Below are 23,064 nucleotides of genomic sequence, written 5' to 3'. Positions count from 1 at the left end.
GCTTTTTGATTTTACCACAAAAAAAGGAAGTTTTCTGGTAGACATACTTATTCTATTCTATATATTAGGCTAATTAACTTAAAAGTTTTTTGTTTGTTTGTTTTGTTTGTGTCTTGTATCTATAACATTCAAATGAAAACCTTCAATGGTAATTAACTTAGGAAGTGGTCATTGAACACATTGATAAGGACTGTTAATTTAGAAACTTACTCTACTTATTAAATCCCCAATGGGAAAATCTTCTATTTAATTATCAACTTTTATATTTATTTTTCCCTTTAGCAGGGTCAGCCAATGAAGTTTAGTGCCCTTGGAAAAGGAAGGGTTATGTATCCACATTCACTTGAGGGACAGCAACATTACATCGTATGCCACCCTGTCACCTAAGACATCAGAAAGACCGACCAGGAAAACCATTTCTTTACATTGACAGAATGGATAATGGGAGCCTTGTGTGGCTTATGTGTGACAATTGACAGTGAAAGGCAATTAGCCTGCATTCATATTGAACTTCTGATAATGATATGTTCCCTGGCTGAACCTGAAGGATTTGTGAATGAAAAAACAAAACACTCTATTTCAGATCATGCAGTCATTGACACTGCATTGATATGATATAATCCATTGACTGCCATCCTTAATTTATGGGGGAACAACATACTTTATCCTATCGATTAAGTTATCTGTTCCCTCATTTGTCAGCTCAACAAGCTTTTACAGGACATTGTCCCCCTAATTGTCAGCTTTTTGTGGGCACCTTAAAAAGCAAGTTAAAAAAAATGGTGAGCTGTTGTGTGGTCCTCTTCGGTGAAGCCTTGTACATGTTTAGCCTGACGGCCACTGTGTAGTTTTTATACTGTACACTCATTCACAATGTATAACAGCAGAGCCTCAGGGCTGTGTCAATGCCTTGTAAGTTTTTTTTTTTCACTTTAACTTGAAAGAGAATGAGGAAGAAGGTTGTGTGCAGCATCCTGCACATCCCAGGGGCATGCATTCAGTCAAGCTACTGTAACATGGGGTTGTTATCCCTTTTGAATGCTCACCCTCTCCCGGATTTTTTTGGTGATCATCCGTCTGGTAAATGGCTGAAGTCAGGGGTTGTCATTACAGAAGAAAACGCATATGATCATTAAAAATGTTCGGTTTTTGTTATGTGGTGAGAAAGCCTTACTGTAACTTATGAGCGAGCTGACCAAATCAATCTTCATATGCTCATGTAATGTCACTCACTACAACAGCCTCAGTGATGCAAGTGGGTATTAAGTGCCTTGCTCAAGGGCACATTGGCAGTTAGCGTTGAGAGAGGGAAGAGCAGCCCCCCATTTCCTCCCAATGACACCCCCCTGTTCAACAGATACAAACTGGCAACCTTTTGGTCAGTATCTTGCTTCTCCAACCATCGGGTTTCTGCCACCTTGAACCCACTTTTTGAGCAGAAATAGGCTCCAGCTTCTCATAACCCGCTTTACCAGGTTACATAAACATTATGAAGAGACATGTCACAGAGGTGGTTCCAGTGGATTAGTTAGTTGGACTGGTTTCTTGATTCGGCCTCGGTGCTTGGGGTCTGCTGTACTTCCGTAAAGAATCGGTGATTTGTAAAAATCTAACAAGTGGGACAGTGAGCAGGTGAAATGTTGTGGAGGTTTCCTTCCATCACGTTTCACATGAGATCTTTACGATATTATGGGGGTGAACTGAAATGATTTCCACCCCCCTCCATTCCTGCAGTAGTGAAAGTTGAAGTTGTGTATATTTATATATTTACTGAGATTTGCAGAAGAGTAGCAGTTTACAAAAGTGCAGTGTATTTCAGCAGATGTCTGTTGTGGAAACATTAATGGAAAAATGATACTTGAAAGGAATAGTAATTGCATTGTCTCATACTCATATTGCTTACGGAACATACATAATGACAAAATGTACATGAGATTTTACACTGTTTGGTGGATAATATTCACCGGTCTTCTATTTAAATTTATTCATTTAGCCAGTTCCTATTTACTCATTCTTGAGGGCAAAGGGTCCTCTGGAGATTTGCCTCTTTAATGGATATTGTATACTGACCTGGGATAAACTGGCATCAAAATGTACTCCAATTTCATTAGTGCCATTTGTTACGTCTGCCCTGCTACGCCAGGCAGTCGAGACATATTCACACCAAGCACTACAGTGTCTTTGTCATTCTCTTTGGACATTTTTCAGAGGCATATATGCGGGTCTCTTTGTTAACATTACCATCATCTGAACTGGGGATCCAAAATGGCACAAGTGGGAGTGACAGCTTTGTTCTCACTGTTCAAGGCAGACAAAAATATAACGTAAAAACGTTTGGAAAGGTTAGACTTCTAGATGGAGGGGTGCAATGTTATCACATGACTATGATCTTGGGGAAGCTTTGCATTTTGCCTGCATAACAATTTGATTAAAAAAAAATTTTTATATAGGAATAGGGATGATGGTCCCCTCATAAGTGCTCATGTAAAGCTTAACATTGGGGTGTCATTTTGTCCCAGGTCTGGTAATGTGCTGGTGGCTTTGGACAACAGTGAGTTGCCTTTGAGGTAGACTTAGCTATGTGACATTTATTACTCCTAAACAAACAGGGCAACAATTGCCAGAGATGGTGTTTTTACACTACAATAAATGTGGAAATGTGGTGTGGAGATAACATTGTCAATATTTATGTTTACATATACATACAACACTTGAAGCTACTCAGTGAGCCTATAGGGTGCCACAAATGCATTCAATACAACAAATGAACCCAACATCAGCATATGAAAGCTGCTGTCGTCTTTAACAGTGTTCAGACATGAGGTGAAGGAAGTATAGCTGATGTTGCTGGTGTTGTCAGCTTGTGGATGTATCCTGTGTTCCTTTTCTTTCTCTGAGTAGCTCAAGCGTGCTTAAAACATTTTAGCTAGTAGCTAAATATATAATTCACTGATTCACATGTAATTCATCAACGCATTTATTGTTTGCATCTCTTTCTTTGTATTCCATGTTTTATTAAATGAGAGGAAAATAGCAAGCTGAACGCTGGATAAAACTGAGAATCTACACGAGTTAATAATGAGCTTTTCGTCCTTTTTTTTTAATTATTGGAACACTTGAATCTGATTGGCTATTGCCTAGTGACATGACGCCCATGTCAGCCCAAAAGTTCAGCACTTCTCCAGCTTCTTCCGGGTTGCCGCCACGTCCATAATGCTGAAAACGAACCGAGTCCGACGACGAGTTGCCGGAGAAGTATCCGTCAGCGGGCTGCAAGACGGGCAGAACTCGTAGCAGGACTCCCATCGCTTGCCCTAACCTCAGCCTCCCAACCTTAACCTCGCAGGGGCGCGTTTCTTGTACTATGGGGGGCGTTTGTTGAATTGACAAGTGGGTGTTTCTTGTACCGATGTGGGCGTGTTACACTTTGGGGGCGTGTCTTGTACGGTACCCGTCTCTTGCAGTCTGCAGATAGACGCTGTTGGCTTGCCGGAGTTGCTTCCGTGTCTAAACACATCTTAAAGCCCACGTCAGCTGCAGCGGACGTTCAGGGCAACGTCACTTATCAACAGCTAATTGTGTACAGTAATGTCCGTCACTGCCACACCATTGGTGCTACAGCTAGAAGTCAGCTAGCTCCTGTCAAAGATCCAAACGCAGCACGGTGACGCGGATGCAGGCGTCAACGTCGTGCATGGCACGGGGGACGGGGGACACGTGTTGGGGAAAAATATCTCAGCGAAAACGTCATCGACACGTTCACACTTTCACTTTCACAACGCGAAACCATCTTTGGCGAATGTAGCTCTGAGTTGGGTATGTGGTTTCACATGGCGAAGTCTCCCTTTAACTTGCCTGTTGTTGCCTTTAGTTTCTCAAGTTGTCTTTTCGTAAAAGAACACGTAGGTCAATAAAAAACATATCAGAAGTAGTCCGTCCTGACTTTCAAAGTTAAATATACACTGAAGTTCTTTGGATAGTATCATAACTACCGCTACAACTAGGGAGATTTTATCAGATATAGCTTTAAGAGAGAATAAATTAAATTTTGTTTTTCTTACAAAAAAAAGGTTTTCTGTATATACCATAAGCTTTTTTTGTTTTTGGGTTTTTTGACTTAAGAGGGTTGATTACAAAAAAAATTTATAGAATACAACCTTGGCTCACTTCTTTACATGCAAATGATGCACAATTTTGTTGTGGATTGTGTTTTTTTTTAACAGTCTCATCTTGTAATTTACGGTACGATATCAAATATCAGCTCATGTAAATAGGAAGATCCATGGAAGCTTTGGGAGATTTTGTAATTTAATTTCCCTCCTTTATTGAAGCATCATCATCCTTTGCACTTCCACTTATACCATTTTCATGACAATGCTTATACTGAATAGGCATGTTTACTTTAACGACTGAAGGAGATGTTCTATAAATACAGTTTTATTTCTATTAAAACAGAGTTTATTATTTTAAATGTTAACATGATTGGAAGAGCGTTTTTTTCTATGTTCAGTTTTGATTTAACTGTTCCACATAAATTATCTACCAATAACACCATGTTATGTTAAACAATGAAATGTCAATAAAGTGAGATCTTCATTGTCTGGAGTGTTGTGATCACTAAGTAAATTCTTCATAGCCATGAACTATCTAAACTATAAATTCAGTGAATGCCATTAGAGGAAAGTAATTCAGGACTTCTATTCAAGAAGTAAAGAGTTTTCTGAGCACATATCTACATACAACCGGAGACTGGTTTAAAAGTTTTGGGGGTTTTTTTTGGTCCCTTCATTCAGTACAGTTGGGTCACAAACATCCATCCATCCATCCATCCATTATCTTAATGGATGGATGCTCCAGCATCCCCTGCTCTCAGGGTCGCGGGGATGCTGGAGCTTATTCCAGCAGTCATTGGGCGGCAGGCGGGGAGGCGGGGAGACACGCTTGACAGGCCGCCAGGCCATCACAGGGGGGGTCACAACCAAGGGTTTTAAAAATATTCTGCAGATGTCTGATATTTGGAATAATCATTTGGTAGTAATTCTTTGGTTAGTCTGGAATTTGAATAAGTCTTGCTCAGTGTATAATAAAGTCAAGTCAAGTCAATTTTATTTGCATAGCCCAATACCACAAATTACAAATTTGCCTCAGTGGGCTTTACAGAACTTTACACAACATCCTGTCCTTAGACCCTTGCATCGGATAAGGAACAACTCCCTAAAAAAAAAAACCTTTAACAGGGAGAAAAAATAGGAAGAAACCTCAGGGAGAGCAACAGAGGAGGGATCTCTCTCCCGAGACGGACATCGTGCAATGGATGTTGTGTTTACACAATTTACACAATACAACATTGGATAACAGAATTACAAAGGAATTATGCAATATATGAAAAATATGATGTGGAGGATGTCAAGCTGTGCCCAGATGCCGCCTGAACAGCCCAGGACCTGAGCCATGTGACCACTATCACCATGTAGATCTGACAGGAGGACAGACTACACATGCACACAGGGGAGACTCACATCACACCATTCACATACAGGGGAGAAGAGACTACACAAAAAATATTAGTCACACATTAGAGAGAGAGAGAAGGATATAACATTTAAACAGGATAACAAAATTATATGGATTTAAAAGATATATAAGGAATGAGATGAGGCAGACGCCAAGCAGTGTCCAGGTGGCGACCACCATCACCATGGAAACCTGGGAGGAGGACAGACTACACGTGCACACGGGAGACTCGCATCACACCATCCGCACAAGGGATGGGAAGATTAACCGATTCGTATCGATACACGAACACGCGCGGGCAAGATGCGAGTGCATCGGTGGAGCAGCTGTGAATCGATGCAATTTTGGAAATAAATCGACATGCATCGGTTATTAAATGTTTGCATCGGTAAAATCCCATCCATCAGATTATTAGATGTTTTATTCATTTGTTTAGAAACGTGACCAACCCAATAATTTGATGTTATTCCTCCTAAATTGGACCTACGTTACGTTAACGTGCGCCGCGGATGTATACTATTGTGTGCGCCGCTGTTGTGCGCAACAAACATGGCGGAGGCTGAGCAGATATACGCACCTGTGAACTGCAAATCGAAGGTTTGGGAACACTTCCGGTTTTACAAGACGGGAAAATTGACAAGTCTGGCGCAATTTGCAAAATGTGCCGTGCTGCCGTTTAGTACACAGGCAGTACAACTAACCGTATAACTCACCTGAAGCGACGACACGGTGTGACCGCAGAGGCGTCTGTCAGTAGACCGGCATCCCCCGCCTCGGGTTCGGATTCATTAACGGCTACTACCCCCAAGAGTGGTGAGTTAGCCTACCTGCTGCTTTAAGAGTGTTAAGCATAGCTTTTCATATCGCACCTAACTGTTCTTGTTAATCTTGAGCATCCTTAATTCTGTGAGCAGGTGTTTTAAGTGCACTGTAAACTTGAAACAGACAAGAGAACATTTTTACAGAATTTGTGAAAAAAGGCCAGTTTGTGAAAGGTCTTAATTTTAGTTCATTAATAAATAATCAAACTCATTGAATTGCGTAGCATCATTCCTTTGCATCGTCCAATCACATTATATCGCATCGTATCGCACGGTGTTGAATCGCATTGCATCGTGATTGGGGTGTGAATCGTATCGTTAACAGTGTATCGAGATACGCATCGTATCGGCCACACACACACCCACCCACACACACACACACACACAGAAGAAGAGAAAGGAGGAGTCATCATTCAGAGAGAGAAAAGACAAGTGGAGAAGAGAACAGTTGCAATAGTCAATAATCTATACTTTATAATTTCATCGGCAGAACAGTGCTTAGTAAATTTATTGAGACAGAAACCGACCAGCCATGCAGTACAGTCCGTGAAGTATTCAATTTATAACAGTCTAATCTAAGATTTAATTTTCTAAAGTATTACACTTATGAGGTTTTATTAAAAAAAAGTTCATTATTCCAATGAACTGCATTCAATACTGCATGGGAAATATCATTATTCAGTTAAGAAAATGAATTGTTTAACTCCAAATTCTGCAAGACAGTTTACAATGTAAAATGTCAGAGGTATGTAGCACTGTACTTCTATCTGCAGTTTATCAATGTGTTAATGTTATTATTGATTATTATATTAAATACAAACATTTCTATTATCTATACATTTCATTAATTCAACCCTTCTCTTGATTAAATCCTATTACGACAGAACAACTCTGAATATGGTATAATAATAATTAATAATAAATTAAACTTGTATAGCGCTTTCTAATACTCAAAGTCGCTTTACAATAAATGGGGTGAAACAGGGCGACAGATAAACATAACACAGACATACAGGGGTGGATGGGAAGGGGGGGGCTATGAGAGGGAGAAGCAGCAGCCACACACGACGCCAGCGGTACTCTCCAACTTGGACAGATACAAAAGGGAAAGAAAAACAAACATAATAAATCACATAAATCACAGATGAAGTCTGAAGAGGTGAGTCCCGACCAATGACCTGAATGTGGGTAGCTCGCAGCAGTGTCCGATGCGCTTGGGGATGGAGTTGGGGAGGGAGTTGAGGGAGGGGGCAAGTCGAGCGCTCAGTCCCCAGCCTGCCCCAGACCAGGGGTGGACGAGAGGACGGGGGGGCACGAGAAGGCAATGGAGAAAAGGTGTGTCTTGAGACGGGATTGGAAGAGTGGGAGGGATTCTGAGTCTCTAATGATTTGGGGAAGTGAGTTCCAGAGCTTGGGAGCTGCTCTGGAGAAGGCTCGGTCACCAAAGCTGTGGAGGTCGGAGCTGGGGGTAGAGAGAAGGGATGCTGAGGTGGATCTGAGGGACCGAGAGGGTTGGTAGGGGGAGAGGAGGTCGGTGAGGTATGGAGGAGCCAGTTTGTGAAGGGTTTTATAAGTAAGAACCAGGATTTTGTAATTGATCCGGTGGGAGATGGGTAGCCAGTGGAGGTCTTTTAGGACTGGGGTGATGTGGTGCCAGTATTTTGCGAAAGTTAAAAGTCAGGCGGATGTGTTCTGGACCAATTGGAGTCTCTTGATAGAGCTAGCACTGATGCTATAGAGGAGTGAGTTGCAGTAATCAAGGCAGGAGGGGATGAAGGCATGGATCAGTATCTCAGCAGCAGGGCGTGTGAAAGAGGGTCTTATTTTCGCAATGTTGTGAAGGTGGTAGAAGGAGGATTTGACCATTTGGTGGATATGTGGCTCAAGGGAGAGGGTGGGATCAAGGATCACACCAAGGTTGCATGCCTGGGAGGAAGGGGAGACAGTAGTACCGTTGATGGTGAGTGCAAGGTTGTTGATTTGGCTGAGAGTGGACTTGGAGCCAATGAAGGGGAGTTCAGTTTTGTCACTGTTGAGTTTGAGAAGGTTTTGCTGCATCCAGACTTTAATTGCAGACAGACAGGAGTCGATGTGAGAGAGGGGTGGATTGTGAGGGGATTTGGTGCTGAGGTATACCTGGGTGTCATCAGCATAACAGTGGAAGTCCAAGTTGAAATGGTGGAGAATCTGACCAAGAGGGAGGATGTAGATGATGAAAAGGAGTGGGCTGAATGGTATGAATTTTTGTTTGACTTACTGGCACCAGTGATGATACCAGTTATAACATTGATGCCTGATCACTTTCAATTTTTACTGAACACGTTAAAGAAAATAGAAGCAATAAAAACAAACCAAATCATAGGCAATATACACTCACTGGCCACTTTATTAGGTACACCTTGCTAGTACCGGGTTGGACCCCCTTTTGCCTTCAGAACTGCCTTAATCCTTCGTGGCATAGATTCAACAAGGTACTGGAAACATTCCTCAGAGAGTTTGGTCCATATTGACATGATAGCATCACGCAGTTGCTGCAGATTTGTCAGCTGCACATCCATGATGCGAATCTCCCGGTCCACCACATCTCAAAGGTGCTCTATTGGATTGAGATCTGGTGACTGTGGAGGCCATTTGAGTACAGTGAACTCATTGTCATGTTCAAGAAACCAGTCTGAGATGATTCGAGCTTTATGACATGGCGCGTTATCCTGCTGGAAGTAGCCATCAGAAGATGGGAACACTGTGGTCATAAAGGGATGGACATGGTCAGCAACAATACTCAGGTAGGCTGTGGCGTTGACACGATGCTCAATTGGTACTAAGGGGCCCAAAGTGTGCCAAGAAAATATCCCCCACACCATTACACCACCACCACCAGCCTGAACCGTTGATACAAGGCAGGATGGATCCATGCTTTCATGTTGTTGACGCCAAATTCTGACCCTACCATCCAAATGTCGTAGCAGAAATCGAAACTCATCAGACCAGGCAACGTTTTTCCAATCTTCTATTGTCCAATTTTGGTGAGCCTGTGTGAATTGTAGCCTCAGTTTCCTGTTCTTAGCTGACAGGAGTGGCACCCGGTGTGGTCTTCTGCTGCTGTAGCCCATCTGCCTCAAGGTTCGACGTGTTGTGCGTTCAGAGATGCTCTTCTGCATACCTCGGTTGTAATGAGTGGTTATTTGAGTTACTGTTGCCTTTCTATCAACTCGAACCAGTCTGGCCATTCTCCTCTGACCTCTGGCATCAACAAGGCATTTTCACCCACAGAACTGCCGCTCACTGGATATTTTCTCTTTTTCGGACCATTCTCTGTAAACCCTAGAGATGGTTGTGCGTGAAAATCCCAGTAGATCAGCAGTTTCTGAAATACTCAGACCAGCCCGTCTGGCACCAACAACCATGCCACGTTCAAAGTCACTTAAATCACCTTTCTTCCCCATTCTGATGCTCGGTTTGAACTGCAGCAGATCATCTTGACCATGTCTACATGCCTAAATGCATTGAGTTGCTGCCATGTGATTGGCTGATTAGAAATTTGCATTAACGAGCAGTTGGACAGGTGTGCCTAATAAAGTGGCCGGTGAGTGTATATGCAACAAATAAGCAACGCATCATGTTCAAAAGGGGTAAGAAGAAGTTGAGAACTTTTCTAGTCCTACCCCCTTATACTATTTATGATTGCATGAGGCACTGATAATAAATAATAATTGATAATGAAAGTTCAATTTACAGCCATCAGTGCCTGTGATATCTATCTCAGTTGACTCAAACAAATCAACCCATTTGGACAAAAAAAAAGGTCACTGGTCCATCTCATAACAGTTCAATATTTTGTTTCTGAAGAGTTTTTTTTAGTTCAGATAAAGTACCACATGTTTTCAGCTCATCACTGCAGTTATTCCTCACACCAACTCCCTTGGTTGTAACACAGTGATGTTTTGCATCTGTCTTTACTGGTGGTGTTTTGAATATACAGGTTCCTCTCGATTGTTTTTAATTTCTCTTATTTGGAACAACCCTTGGATACTAATAGGTAATTGTTGATTATTTTTTTTTACTCTGTACATAATTTGAATAGTTTTAAAATGAACCAAATCTTTAAACTTTAGTGCTTTTAGTTTGATAAAAGTTTTGTTTTTTTGGAGGTTGAAGTTTAGATCTGTGCTTGTTTTGTATGTGTTCCCCCACACTTCCACACAGTAGGTAATGTATGGGAGAATGGAGGAACAGTACAATGTATACAGGGAAACTTGATTTAGTAGAGCTTTGACTTTGTTCAGTATTGCATTTGATTTGGTTTTAACTTTAATATATCTTTTTTTTTTAATGCACACTCAATAATCCAGGTAAGAAAATCACTGAAAGTTGAATCAGTTCATCAGGACACAATGTTTATCAAGAGAAATGTTGAGTGATGAGTGATGAAATGTTTCTTTCAATAAACGTTGTGTCCAGATGAACTGATTCAACTTTCTGTGATACCTATATAATTCATGTGCGGTTTCCAACTTCATTTGTTGTCTATTAATATTCGGGAGAAATTTAATTTGAGATACTTTTTTCGATTTCTATGTCATTTATCACAATTTTCATGTCTGAGCTGGCAGATTGATTACCAAATATTATAAATTTTGTTTTGCTTAAATTCAGTGGTAGTTTGTTTGCATCAAGCCATCTTTTCATCCTGCTCAGTTCCTTTTCCACTGTATCCAAGAGTTGTTCCAAGTTGTCTCCACAGCAGAGTAGGTTTGTATCATCTGCAAATAGAATGGTTTTCAAGATTTTTGACATGTCACATATATTGTTTATGTACAATATGAACAACAATGGTCTTCAAAACTTCAAATCCCAGAGAGCCGTTCATAATGAAAGAGAGGCATCTTCCAAATAACAAAAACATGGTTGGGTCTGAGGCTTAGCCATTGATGTCTTTGTGTGAAGTACGTGGTACAGTGGAAACTGTTTAGAGTGATCACATCTGTCCAGGCTGACATGATCAATATACACCAACCAATCACTTCAAGCAAAGGTTTGGACCAGCTAATTGACATGTGTACACATATTAAATAAATATCATTTAAAGAAACAGAGGATTTAACTGACTGAAGGACAGTAGCCTTCTGTTGTCTATTGTAACATAACATTTCGGCTACTTCAGTGCTTTTAACAGGAGTGTAAAAACAGACTTTGGGTTACAGCTACATCACTAAGCATTTCCTAAAGCACATTTTGAACAACAGTAGGCCAGGGCCTAAAAATGAAAGTAAGTCTATGCCACTTTAAGCGATTTTTAAGGGATTTTTGAGGCAAATTCTAGGATTTTTAGAGCAGAGGTGGCCCCACTCATTATTATGGGAGCAAACCAAAAAATAGTTAAACACTTTATGATAAGATTTCCTGAATTATGTCGGTTGTAAGATAGTTTTTTTTGTTATTTCCCACGTATGAAAGATTCAAAATTATTTCTTTCATCACTTTTTTTTTTAGATCACAATAACTGAATTATTTACACAGCTTTGATTCGGTGCCAATGGGTAATAGGGTCAACTTTGTTTTGTTTTTGAGTTAAGGGAATGTTAAAATAAATGGGACAACATGGGTTTACAAATACATCGAAGGAAATGAAATTATAAATAAAAATAAAAATTTAGATTTTTTTTATCACTCTGACATTATCATCAATCCTGATATGTAATGAGGCACACATTAAAAAGACAAACATGCCTTCATTTTAGTCATGACAGTTGAAAAGATTGATTTCTCATCAGTTGAGACTCACAACCTCTTGGTTTGTTGTTGAAACCCCACCACCTTCTGGGCATGTTAGCATCCAGCATTTTTAGCATTTCACACGTGTGCTTGTGCTATACACGTTTGGTCTTATAATGTCCACAGCTAGGATATTCACAACAATTAACAATGTGAAGAATACACACTTACACTAAGTGTATGAAACACCCTCCAAATTCTGACTTGCACTTGTTTTTACACAATTCATATCTTGCTTGTGACAAGGCTGGTTGGTATGTTTCATGGAGAGCAGAGGGTCTAGGTGTTCCACATGACTTCTATATGCTCATTGTTTCATCTCAATATCTGCTATTATTTACGTTTACTTGAATCTCCCCTGAAACCATTTTCAAGTGCCCATTTTGTACTGCTATCAGTTAAATTTAACTTGACACCAAACAGTGAAAGCAATAAGCCTTCTTTATCATGATATCTCTGATATAACAAGCTTAACCACAGCACATTACACATATATTTATGGAGCATATATCCAATATTCAGCAGTGCATTTGAAAACAGAATTTCTTATTTGCCGTGAGAGCAGAAAATCTATCAGCAGTGAATCTGGTGTATTGTTAAGGCAAATGAAACTCATCCAGAAGAGAGATGCATTTTTTGTTTACAATACATTCTATTTTATCAGTTTTGGAATTGCTTGAATGTAATGGAAGTTTCTGGTAAAATGGTTTCAGGGGATATCCAACAACTGAGCCCTGACAGTGGTCTGCAATTAATGGCTCCCAACAAATTACCCAATGGCTTTTTCAAGAACAGCCTTAAAATGACTCTAATGAGCAGCAGGCATCTCAGTTTTTGGGGGGTTTTTTTCACGTTGTCTCACAAGTTCAGTTCAGTACCAGTTGGTGCAGGAGATCATGAAACCCATGTCATCCACCTTCCTGTTCCCCATCTGCCGCTGGGGTAGCTCTCCTGGGGTCTCTGTCAGAGAGTAGGATGTATTACCAAAGGAAACAATATGAAAATTAATAATTAGAATGTGGTAGTTTGTGTTATCTTTTACACGTGTTAAAGAGGTGTTGGCAAGAAACATCATTATCATTATACAGCAATATCTAATCTTCTGGGTGATGGTCTACTTTGCTGATGTCGGTTATAAAGATACATCAAATTAAAGTGAGATTGATAAATAATTACGGATAAACTCCTTGTAGCAGCTTAATCCATTGTAAATGGCTGTTCTGGACCTTAGGCCCATGCAACCTGAAGCACACCAGGGACTATGTGAACAATCATAGGATTAAAATGATGAGTGTTGAAAGGATCAAATTTTCCCAAGGCAGTAATAGTAGTCCTGTCGTGTTGCCTAGTTTAATCCAAATAAATGCATAAAAATCGACAAGACCACATGTATCTGAGATCTTATCAAACATCAAACACAGCTACTTCATCAAATTACTTCGACAGCTTTTTGCTGAAAAAGTGGCAACATGCACAGGTACTGGACACATTTTATCATTCTGATCCACTGATCTATAATTAGCTCTGGACTGATAACTAAGGTTGAAGTGAATGGAAGTTTCTTGGCAGCCATATTTGTATTCCTCAAAAAGAAAATTGCACACGAGGTCTCTGCTGACTTGTCTCTATTACTACAAGAGCAGAATACAGTTGCAAGACTACAGGATGTGATAAAACTACACACAGGAGATGCCAATGTTGGAAAAACTAGTGATTTATCATATATTTATGATTGAAATGTTATTTCTAATGTAATAGTTGTTAACTGCATGTTCTGAGATCTAATAGTATTAACAGCACTTGATATAAGCATATTCGTAATCATGACTCAAAAGAAACAATATTATGGCTGGCATAAATGCTCAGGAAACAAGTTGCAAGTAATGCACTTATCTGTGTGTCTGCTACTGCAACACTCTACTACTACTACTTTTGGCTGCTACCATTAGGGGTCGCCACAGCGGATCATCTGTTTCCATTTCTTCCTGTCCTCTGCATCTTCCTCTGTCACACCAGCCACCTGCATGTCCTCCCACACCACATCCATAAACCTCCTCTTTGGCCTTCCTCTTTTCCTCTTCCCTGGCAGCTCCATATTCAGCATCCTTCTCCCAATATATCCAGCATCTCTCCTTCACACATGTCCAAGCCATCTCAATCTTGCCTCTCTTGCTTTGTCTCCAAACCGTCCAATCTGAGCTATCCCTCTAATATAATTGTTCCTAATCCTCTCCTTCATCACTCCCAATAAAATCTTAGCATCTCTAACTCTGCCACCTCCAGCTTCGCCTCCTGTCTTTTTGTCGGTGCCACTGTCTCGAAACCATGTAACATAGCTGGTCTCACAATCATCTTGTAAACCTTCCCTTTAACTCTTACTGGTACCCTTCTGTCGCAAATCACTCCTGACACTCTTCTCCACCCACTCCACCCTGCCTGCACTCTCTTCTTCACCTCTCTTCTGCACTCCCCATTAATTTGGACAGTTAACCCCAAGTATTTAAATTAATACGCCTTCGTCACCTCTACTCCTTGCATCCTCACCATTCCACTGTCATCCCTCTCATTCACACATAGGTATTCCGTACTGACTTTCATTCCTCTTCTCTCCAATGCATACCTCCACCTCTCCATGGCTCTTCTCAACCTGCGCCCTACTCTCGCTACAGATCACAATGTCATCCGCAAACATCATAATCCACGGAAACTCTTGCCTGATCTTGTCCATCAACCTGTCCATCACCATTTCAAACAAGAAAGGACTCAGAGCCGATCCTTGATGTAATCCCACCTCCATCTTGAACCCATCTGTAGTTCCAACCGCACACCTCACCATTGTCACACTTCCCTCGTACATATCCTGCACCACTCCTACATACTTCTCTGCAACTCCCGACTTCCTCATACAATACCACACCCCCTCTCTCGGCACCCTGTCATATGCTTTCTCTAAAGCCAAAAAGACACAATGTAACTCCTTCTGGCCTTCTCTATACTTCTCAATCAACATTCTCAAAGCAAACATTGCATCTGTGGTGCTCTTTTGTGGCATGAAACCATAATGCTGCTCGCTAATTGCCACCTCTCCTCCTCACCTAGCCTCTATTACTCTTTCCCATATCTGTATGCTGTGGCTGACCAACTTCATACCTCTGTAGTTGCTACAATTCTGCACATCATCCTTATTTTTGAAAATCGGTACCAGTATGCTTCTTCTCCACTCCTCAGGCATCCTCTCCCTTTCCAAGATTGTGTTAAACATTCTAGTTAAAAACTCTACTGCCATCTCTCCTAAACATCTCCATGCCTCTCCATACCACCATAAGGACCAACTGCCTTTCCACTGCACTGGTTTCTACTTCTACTGCAACACTGACGTTGGGAATACCAAGCTGGTGTCATGGTGGCCTCACAGATTTTATGTAAATCCAGAGTTTTCCATAGTTCAGTGTTCTTTTCTAATCGTACCAATATGAAACAAAGCTCACTGATAAACAAGGAGGAAAATCACTCGAAGAGTCCATAAAATCTGTGTGTAGTATCAATAAGGCAGTTCTCAGCATCATCTCTTAAAGTTATCAACTGGTTGAGTCTCTTGATTCATAAAAATAACATTTTGTGCTTTGGCAATATACAAAATGCTTGAGGTGAGATAAAAATCAACAACATGGTTGACTTTCTACAGAGGAATTGATTAATTGATTGGAGTTTCGGAAGCATACTATTTATTATCAGTAGTATAAGTGTATAAGTAATTTGTACTGGTATTTTACAGTCATTATCATCATACATACCTTGACAAACAGCTGACTGTGAACAGCAGATAGGAGAAGACTCCTGGTGCTGGTTATGAGATTCTTCCTCTCCTCCCTCCTCCTGAGGCATCTCTGTCTTCCTCTCATGGCTCTGCTCACCTCCCATGATGCCACTCACGTGCTCAGCAAATCACAGCTTCAGAAAAAAAAATGTGGAAAAAAAATGTGAACTTAAGTTTGGAATTCCATTATTTAAATGACTTCACCAGTAGGAAAACAAAAATCTATTTTTTACTTTTCCCCTTTTTTTTCTCCCCAATTGCATTTGGCCAATTACCCCACTCTTCTGAGCCGTCCCGGTTGCTGCTCCACCCCCTCTGCCTAGCCGGGGAGGGCTGCAGACTACCACATGTCTCCTCTGATACATTTGGAGTTGCCAGCCGCTTCTTTTCACCTGAGAGTGAGGCATTTTGCCAGGGGGATGTAGCATGTGGGATGATCCCGCTAGTCCCCCCAGCCCCCCCCCGAACAGGTGCCCCGACCGACCAGAGGAGGCACTAGTGCAGCGACCAGGACACATGCCCACATCTGGCTTCCCACCTGCAGACATGGCCAGTTGTATCTGTAGGGACGGCTGACCAAGCCGGAGGTAACACTGGGATTCGAACCAGCAATCCCCATGTTAGTAGGCAATGGACTAGACCACTACGCTACCCAGACGCCCAAGAAGAACAAATATTTAAACATCATTTGAAATAGTATATGTGACTTTAATAACTTTTGTTATAACTGGCTTGCATTACATTAATATATTTAATAAATACTGTATATTAAATATACCTATTCCTCACCTAATGTAGTTTATATCTATTCAGGGGGCCCACAACTCCAAGTAAACTTTAGTGACAACAGTAAAAGGAGAAGAGTCAAATAGCAGGCATTTTTTACACTCCTCTCTTCTTTCTTCTTGAAAGACACCAAATTCATACACACCTCATCATCTAGAGAGAGATAAAGAGAGAGAGAGAGAGAGAGAGAGAGTAGAGAGAGAGAGATGAGGAGTGAAAGAAATAGGGAAAGAGGAAGGGATGGGAGATGGATTTAGACACTGAAAAAAAAAACAACAGACATAGAATGACTACGACAGAACAAGATGGATGTAGAGAGCAGTGACTGAGAGAGAGAGAAAGAGAGATGGAGGGAGGGTTATCATGCCAGACATCTCTAATCCCTTCTGAAATGATCTGTCCAGCACACAAATCCTATCAAAAATGCAGTACAATCAGTTTAGTGAAGACATGTAATGGGATCGTCTCACTCTACTCAACACTTAACCTATTATAATAGCTGTGCAATCCATGCAAACTCTCCTGGGGCTTTGTAATATGTGGTCAGTCTACCAAATAAAAGAGGTTTGGTTTTCGCACAGATGCTGAATTTTTACACAGAAACTGACCTAGACAAAGGCAAGCCATAAGCTTGTCAAGCACAAAAATTCTCACTGATGCTAAAGTAAAAAATTAAGAACTTCATGGTTCATGTTTTTCTATACCCAAAACTATTGACACTGGAGTTTGTGACCAGTCTGCCAACATTAACTCATGGAAGCAAGAAAGAAGATTGTATCTTTAAAATGAGGAGTTGAGAGACTGACTCACAAATGATGGATAGTGGTTACCTTTCTGTCGAGCTGTTGACATTTATAATCAAATTGTGGATTTAATTGTAAATCTATTTACATAAAAAAACAAGTCCAAATTCTTTATCTCATTGATTCATACATACGTCCATCCACATGGGATCTTCATCAGGTTCCAATTCAGTAAGTGACAAGGATCCCTGGCAGATCAATGCACTTTATGTGTTGGCAAACACCTTATCACAGCATTTAACACAGTTTGCAAACTGTTTTTCTGTTCATATGTCATTCATCTGTGCTGTACCTTCTTGTATCACCTGGACGGATGTGTGTTGTCTGTCTATCTTTGATTCTGAAACTAACTATACTGATAATCCCAATTTAAACTTCACTGGACATTGTGAGTTGACCATGTGGACTGTGCTCTTAATTTGATATATACTGTTGTGAAATCCAACCCTGACTTATATACTATAAATACTAGATTAGCAACCATGACACCACATGTATTTTAAAATCAGGGATGTCCAGGTGGCGTGGTGGTCTATTCTGTTGCCTCCCAACATGGAGATCGCTGGTTTGAATCCCTGTGTTACCTCCGGCTTAGTTGGGCCTGCCTACAGAAAAACAATTGGCCATGTCTGCGTGTGGGAAGCTGGATGTGGGTATGCATCCTGGTCACTGCAGTAGTGCCTCCTCTGGTCGGTCAGGGTGACTGTTCAGGGGGGAGGGGGAATGGGGAACGTGGGGGGGGGCATAGCATGATCCTCCCACACGCTATGACCCCTGGAAAAACTCCTCACTGTCAGGTGAAAAGAAGTGGCTGACGACTCCACATGTATCAGAGGAGGTATGTGGTTGTCCGCAGCCCTCCCTGGATCGGCAGAAGGGATGGAGCAGTGACCGGGATGGCTCGGAAGAGTAGGGCAATTGGTCAAATTCAATTGGAGAAAAAAAAAGGGGGAAAGTATTTGAAAATCACAGCATATGGGTATGTTTGAGCCTTTTTATGTAATCTTTTGTAATAAACATGTCTTGTCACCTACAGCTTTGTTATGATGATAAAATATGTCTTTTTCAAAATGCCAATGGCCATTTGGAACATGACTGAGTAATACTCATTACTCGACCATTAAGCTCCGCAGATGGAGCCCTGCTGGTTATTCCCAGGTCTCGGTTTGTTACAAAAGGGTGATGGGGCTTTTGCTGTTAGAGCCCCGACACTACGGAACTCTCTTCCTGTTGAACTAAGACAAACCAAGTCTCTTGCTTCTTTTAAATCTCATCTTAACACTTTTCTTTTTATAAACGTTTTTACAAATGTTTGATATTTGTTTTTATGTATTTATAATATTTTTATTTTTTCTCTTACTTATTTGGTCTTACTTTTATTTTTGCCTTGTCTGGTTTAATTTCTTTGTAAAGCACTTTGTAACATTGTTTTAGAAAGGTGCTATATAAATAGTTATTCTTATCCATCCATCCATTGTCTTAACCGCTTATCCTGCTCTCAGGGTCGTGGGGATGCTGGAGCCTATTTCAGCAGTTATTGGGCAGCAGGCGGGGAGACACCCTGGACAAGCCACCAGACCATCATAGGGTTATTATTATTATTATTATTATTATTATTATTACTCATACATTCATCATTCATAATATTCATTCATGTAGATCCCCTGTCCTTAAGTAACTACTGACCAATCTCCAAATTGCCTTTTTTTATCTAAGGTTCTGGAGAGAGTAATGTAGAGAGAAAAGGACTTGTACCAATTGGCTAGACAGAGGGACCGAGCTGGGAGGTATGTGCAGCAGGTAAGGGCGATCAAGGATAGAGATGGAAACATGCTGACAAGTGAGCAGAGTGTGTTGAGAAGGTGGAATGAGTACTTTGAGGGGCTGATGAATGAAGAAAATGAGAGAGAAGGTTAGATGATGTTGGGATAGCGAATCAGGAAGTGCGGTGGATTAGCAAGGAGGAAGTGAGAGCAGAGGATGAAGAGTGGAAAGGCAGTTGGTCCAGATGACATACCTGTGGAGGCATGGAGATGTTTAGGAGAGATGGTAGTGGAGTTTTTAACTAGATTGTTTAACACAATCTTGGAAAGTGAGAGGATGCCTGAGGAGTGGAGAAGCATACTGGTGCTGAATTTCAAGAATAAGGGCAATGTGCAACGTGTGGTTGGAATTAGGTTGAAAAGATGTGGTAATAATTTCCTCACTAATTATTTAATTTAACGGCTCCTAATCAATTATTTGACAAGAGTGATTTGAAATAAAAATGTTTGAATGAGACAGAAAAGTGATGTTACAGCACCAGTGAACAAAAGATGTCTCATTCATTGAGTGAGAATAATCTTAATAGATGTTCAGTGTGGCCTGCCTCATTTCCCCTCCACAGCTGTCTGTACAACACAACTCTTAGCCTGAGAGAAAGCCAGTCTAAATATAGCTAGCTCCCCCCTCTCTCTTCACACACACACACACACACACACACACACACACACACACACACACACACACACACACACACACACACAGACCGTTTTGTTTTGACGGCGAACCTCCTTATCTATAGTGCTGCCCTCTTGTGAGAGAAATAAGGCTGAAATAGACTAAGATCGTTTTGTTTCTAAAGATTCAAACTCAACAACAACGAAATAATAATAACAATAATAAAATCTATGTAGCCTGTAACGACTCTGCAGCTGCATTGGCTGGGTTTAGTTTTGCTCCCATGCTGCCATTCAATTCAGGAAGTGTTTCTGTCCCCTTTAACTGAGACTGTGGGTATGAAAAGCTTTATCATCTACAACCCAGCATGAGATAACCGAATTGCAGAATCTTAACTATTATAAATGTGACACGATTGAAGGTAAGTCGATCCCGGCCTTCGCCTTCTCCACACCAACACTTTTACTGCTGATTCACCGAACAAGGGGGAAAAATGACATTGCACTTTATATGGCAATTGTTAGTCATTGCTGGTGGACGTCAAGAATATCCAATCAAAGCGGACCAAAACAACGTGACACTAGAGAGAGAGAGAGAGAGAGAGAGAGATGGAAGCTGCCTTGAATAGATACGATCATTTTACCCCTATGTTGTTTACCAGGTCCCGTCTGTCTCTGTCGCTCGCCGGCTCTGATTAGTTCGTGGTTGTCTCTAGGCAGAAAATCCTGACCGACGGTCCCGTCGCGTTGACGTAGCACAGGTGGCCAGCTAATGGTCGTGTCAACAAATATGACGTCATGTAAAGACGCCAACGTGATTGGCTCGCAAATCCGAGTTTTGTGGCGGAGGAAGAGAAAGGAGGAGGACATGGGCTTGCGTGCAGTTGCTATGCAGGTTGGGAGAGAGGAGGTGGCCCGCGGAGTGGCTCCCAAGTCGTTTCCTCTCCCTCACGCGCGCGCGCGCTTGCAATCACAATGTATGTGGGCTGAAAACATCAATGGCTGAGTGCAGCACTGAAGGAAAGCCAGCGTGGCATACATCGCCTTCAGACAGCATTCACCCCAGTTGAACTTTTACACTTTTTGTTCTCGTTATAACTCCAAATGGGAAGATATATTGCAATAACCCCCCCACACACTTTGCTGACACAATAAATTCTATACATTGATGAAGCAGAGATTATTTTTACAAGAACATTGAAAGACTTCCTTTTTTTGTGCAAATGTATTTACCCACAAAGTACATGATTTGTAGATAGGTCTTTGACAGCACTTAAAGTTAAAAGAGTCTAGTGCATCTCTTGTCTGTCTGTATGAGCTTTGCACAGGTGGATATAGCTAGCTGTTGGTGGACAGCCATTGTCAAGACATACACATATTGGCATTTAAAGGCTCATTTCCAGTGGAGGAACCTTTTCCAAAACTCTGAACTTTTTCGGGGACACAGATCTTTAATGTGGCTTTCTACAGCAGGAACCAAGGCTGATTTGGGATCATGGAACCGTGGTTCCAGGAAGCTTGTGCTTGTGTTGACTGTAGTGTTGTCAAATGCCAAGATGGCGTCTACAAAATATGAACATCACACATTTTGTGTCACATACTTGAAATTTACAAAATCTTCATGGTTCAAATCAAATCAAAATCAAATCAATTTTATTTGTGTAGCCCAATAGCACTAGTTACAAATTTGCCTCAGTGGGCTTAACAGCAACACAACATCCTGTCCTTAGACCCTCTCATCGGATAAGGAACAACTCCCTAAAAAAAAAAACCTTTAACAGGGAGAAAAAATAGGAAGAAACCTAAGGGAGAGCAACAGAGGAGGGATCTCTCTCCCAAGACGGACAATGTGCAATGGATGTTGTGTTTACGCAATTTACACAATACAACGTTGAAAGAGGATAACACAATTATAAGGGACTTATTAAATGTATGAAAATTATGATACTCAGGATGCCAAGCAGTGTCCATATATATATATATATATATGGATTTATAAAAAAAAATGTCATGAGGGAAATGGCAGGCTCTTGCGCTTTCAAGAACTATGTCGTTCCCTTTGTGGATATTTCCAAACTCTTTCATTCTTTAAAAGACTCCTGAACCTTTGTGGGAAAACCACCTAAAATCTGCGCTTTGGCTGGACCATTCCTGAATAATAACTTTTTTCTTTTTTTCTTTTTAGCCATTCATACTGGAACGTGAATCTTTGTCCCACATGTAGACCTCCTGCTGACTATTTACCTAGCTGTATTCATTTTTGCCTTGATGGAAATAAGCTTTCCACTCCCTCCTGCTGAAAGCTACCTCATAATAGGATGCTGCCCCATCAACTTTTACGGTAGGGATGGTATTGCCAGGATGCTAGGCTATGTTTGCTTTGTGTCAAACATAGTACTTTGCGTTCAGGCCAAGATGGAAAAAAAAAAGTCTTCCAGAAGGTCTCAAATTTTGTCACCTCTTCTGGCAAACTCAAGATGTGACTTAATACGGACATTTCAAAGAAGTGGCATCCTCCCAGACACTCCCAAAGAGGCTGAATCTGGGAACTGTTGAAGTGAAGGTTGATCTCAGGGCAGTTTCTCCCCTTTCAGCCAGTGAACTGTGCAACTCTAAGAACTGTAGCTGGTCTCTTGCTTTATTACTTCTCTCTGACAATTTACTTGTTTGTAAGGCAGTTTGCTTGGATGGCCTTCTGATATCCTATTTATTATTCTATTTATTTCTTCTGTTTTCCTTTTTGTTTCTGTTTTGTTTTTTGTTTGTGTGAGTGATATATGCAAGTACTAGAAGCTGCTGTAAACCACAGTCAAATTCCTCGTATGCATAGGCACACTTGACCAATAAATGTGATTCTGATTTTGATTCTGATTCGGTTGGTAGTGTCAGGGTTGTGGTATTTTTTGGTTTTGTTTATTTATTTGTTTGTTTGTTTGTTCGGTTACAATTATTGTTACTTTTTGCTCCTAGGAAGGTTTAAATCTTTGCCAATCTTTTCATAACCTCCTCCACTTTTTTTTTGTGCCTTTTGACAAATTCATCTCAAATCTCCACAGGGAGTTCCTTGGTATTTATGACTGCAAGACTGATTAATTTATTCAATTGTGCAGCTG

The 23,064-nt window shown here is 40.9% G+C and overlaps 1 long non-coding RNA gene across 1 annotated transcript; it reads right to left on the bottom strand.

The window, feature by feature from the left end:
• Positions 1-11,137: 11,137 nt before the first annotated feature.
• Positions 11,138-20,731, bottom strand: LOC130107938 (uncharacterized). The gene is made up of 4 exons (XR_008809840.1): positions 20,596-20,731; positions 16,714-16,863; positions 15,902-16,058; positions 11,138-13,067 (listed from the first exon to the last, which is right to left on the bottom strand). It is a non-coding gene; the product is annotated as an uncharacterized LOC130107938 (long non-coding RNA).
• Positions 20,732-23,064: the final 2,333 nt, after the last annotated feature.

The sequence above is a fragment of the Lampris incognitus genome, chromosome 2 (genome assembly GCF_029633865.1).
Source record: "Lampris incognitus isolate fLamInc1 chromosome 2, fLamInc1.hap2, whole genome shotgun sequence".
Taxonomy (NCBI): domain Eukaryota; kingdom Metazoa; phylum Chordata; class Actinopteri; order Lampriformes; family Lampridae; genus Lampris; species Lampris incognitus.
The sequence above is the reverse complement of the archived record's forward strand: the minus strand, read 5'-3'. Positions and strand labels throughout refer to the sequence as shown.